Source organism: Suricata suricatta, chromosome 5 (assembly GCF_006229205.1).
Source record: "Suricata suricatta isolate VVHF042 chromosome 5, meerkat_22Aug2017_6uvM2_HiC, whole genome shotgun sequence".
NCBI classification, from domain to species: Eukaryota; Metazoa; Chordata; class Mammalia; order Carnivora; family Herpestidae; genus Suricata; species Suricata suricatta.
In genome coordinates, this window is record NC_043704.1 from 7,793,758 (window position 1) to 7,796,553 (window position 2,796).

The window sequence follows — 2,796 nt, forward strand, 5'->3', positions numbered from 1 at the left end:
CCCCTTCAATTTTAAAAGTCAGTGTTTTCATTCTACCACCAAAGGCAAGAGAATTATGGTGAAGGAAACCATAGGCTCCTATCGATGACATTGGTCGGGATGGCATTCCCTGTTGTGAACCAAAGTCCTGCTCAGAGTGTAGAGCACAGAGGCCATCAGAAGGCCACTGGAAGGGATGGTCGGGGGAACTGTCACTGTCGCTGGTTTATCACACACTTGGACTTAACTGTGTGCCCGGCATTACTCTAAGTGCATATGAAACACTGACTCATTTCATCCCACGGGGGGCCTTTTGAGAAATGTCAGCACCGCTGTTATGTAAACTTGACAAGGAGACAGAGGCCCAGAGAGGTTAAGTAACTTTCCTAGGGCCACAGTGAATGCCTAAGTAAAAAAAAAAAAAAGTCTGAGCTGCGTTTTGACCCAGGAGTCTTACCTTCAGAGGTTAAGCTCACGGGGTCTATCTAGTTTTTTGTGCGTTGGTACCCACGGGGAACCCAACAAGTAAATGAGGCTGCCGTGAAGCAGAAGAGAAAATATTGGGCCATCAGGAAAACTCGCCAACCTCCAGGACAGTTCCGTGCTTGCTATTCTAAAAAATCTTCACCAAAGGTATAGATACCGCCTGCTCTTACGTAGTTTGGGTCCACCCTGTCTGGAGGCTGGGGGGCTGCCAGATGGCCCCAGGTCACCCCAGATTCTTGGTATGTGATGCCAGCCTACAAACGGGCAGCAGTGGAGAGCCACTTGGATGGCATGTACGGTGTCTGCGCACATGGAGGTGGGGGGAGGTGCGGGTTATAAGGCTTAATTTCATCCTTTCCTTGAACCCAGCATACATCAGTGGGGTCATCGCTGCTGCCAGACGTCACCCACTCTGCGACTGCATGGTAAATGGTCAACAGAGGAAATGCAAGTGCGAGTATATGCTTGAATTCAGAGATTTCCATCTCTAGGTACATTTCCCCTCCCCCATCCTGCTCCTGCCCCCACGATTTCCAAAGCGTCATGTTTCTGTGTGATTATTACCATGCTGTGGACTCACTGTGATGTCTTTAAGGGCAGGGACCAGGCAGGGACCCTGTGTTTGCTGACTGGATAGGTGATACACTTTGGACCAAATGACGTCTTTTTCGCTTACAGCTGGAAACCACCATGTACTATAAGTTGACTATTGATTTGGATTTCAAGGTAAATACAGACATGTTTCTAAGGAAACATTTTTGGTTTTTCAGGGTTTTTTTATTCTTTTTTTTTTTTGGCAGAATGACTTGGTAAGCTAATTATTTTTAATAATTATGTCTGGATTCTAAAGAACTCTTAACTGCATTTCAGTCTCTAGACATTTGGTGTTTAAACACACATGTCTACTATAATATCCCTTTCCTCTTAGCTTCTGTGAGTGTCTTTCTTTCTTGAGGGCAAAGAGTTAAGATACTTTTTAAACTCAGTTTGATATAGTGCATCTGATCGGTTCACCCTGCGTGCCTTCTGACTTTTAATTTCCTTCTAATACGTTCGACTTTTGATCTTGAAGCACAAGGGCTGTACTTTTATTAGGTTTAATTTACTGTAAAGCTCAGTGTTCCCCGTGAATCAAGCCATAATCGTGAATAATCACAGGCTTCAGCCAGCCAGGTTTTCGTTCTGCTGAGTAACTAGGAAACCGACTAATAACAGGAAGGTTAAAAACGTTAGGAGCCCTGATAGCACCCCCGAGCGAGGACAAGCCATTTTCTTATTTGCACATGACTGTCCAAGCGGAGAGGGGGGTCAGCCATGGCACAGGACCCAGGGCAACGGGCTGTTTGGATGGGCCCAGGGTTCCCTGGAAGGGAAAGCACGGGGTGACAGGGACTTGATTAGAGTCCAGCTGGCATGGGACCCCACTGTCTCTCCCCTGGCTTCCCACACCTCTTTCAGTTTTGCCGTGTCTGCCACTGGCCAGATTATTTTCCATAGGGTCTCACGCAGTATATCTGAGAGGGTAGAAGTAATTTTTCCCTCACATCTATGGCATTTTTTCAAAGGGTTTTTCATAAAATAAAAAGAGAACTTGGAAAAGGCAACTTAATAGCGATATCATTTTGAGATTCTCTCTACCATGTGCTCAAGGCTCTGAGAAGTTTTTTGTTTTGTTTTGTTTTTACTGTTTATTCAGTTTTGGGAGAGAGAGAGAGTGATAGCCAGCCAGCCAGCCAGACAGACAGACAAGGAGGAGGGGCAGAGAGGGAGGGAGACACAGAATCCAAAGCAGTGAGCTGTCACCACAGAGCCCAAGGCGGGGCTCGAACTCACAAGCTATGAGATCACGACCCAAACTGAAGTTGGCTGCTTAGCTTAACCGACTGAGCCACCCAGGTGCCCCACTGAGTTCTTTAGCTGTTTGGTTCTATGTAGACTGCTCATCACAGGCTGATGGCCTGGATTCTGTAATCACCTTTCCTTCTGTAGAGGAAAGAAACAGCCCAAGGTTTCAGAAGAAAAAATACTCGTCAGGAAAGGATTCTCTCCCATAGCCCTCTTCTGATACCTTTCTGCTCAAATACGTTGTCAAACTGCCCAGCGCGAGCAGAGGTCCCCTCCACGCCCGCAGCCTGCGTCAGCACCTCCAGGAGGGAAACGGCTTCCCACAAAATCAGTGGACCTCAATGATGGGGGGAGCCATGAGCTTGGACTGCACACCCGTGATCTCGGGAGTCCCACTTTGGGCAACTGAACTTCATGGGCGGGCTGTAGGCATCAAGCTTCTCACATTCTATCAAGGGCTGGATGAGTAGCCTGGGGGAAAAGTCC

At 47.4% G+C, this 2,796-nt stretch overlaps 1 protein-coding gene across 1 annotated transcript in view; it reads right to left on the reverse strand.

Annotated features, from left to right (window-relative positions):
- Positions 1-2,796, reverse strand: part of ETS2 (ETS proto-oncogene 2, transcription factor) — a 35,462-nt gene that overhangs the window by 27,019 nt on the left and 5,647 nt on the right. The window lies entirely within an intron of this gene.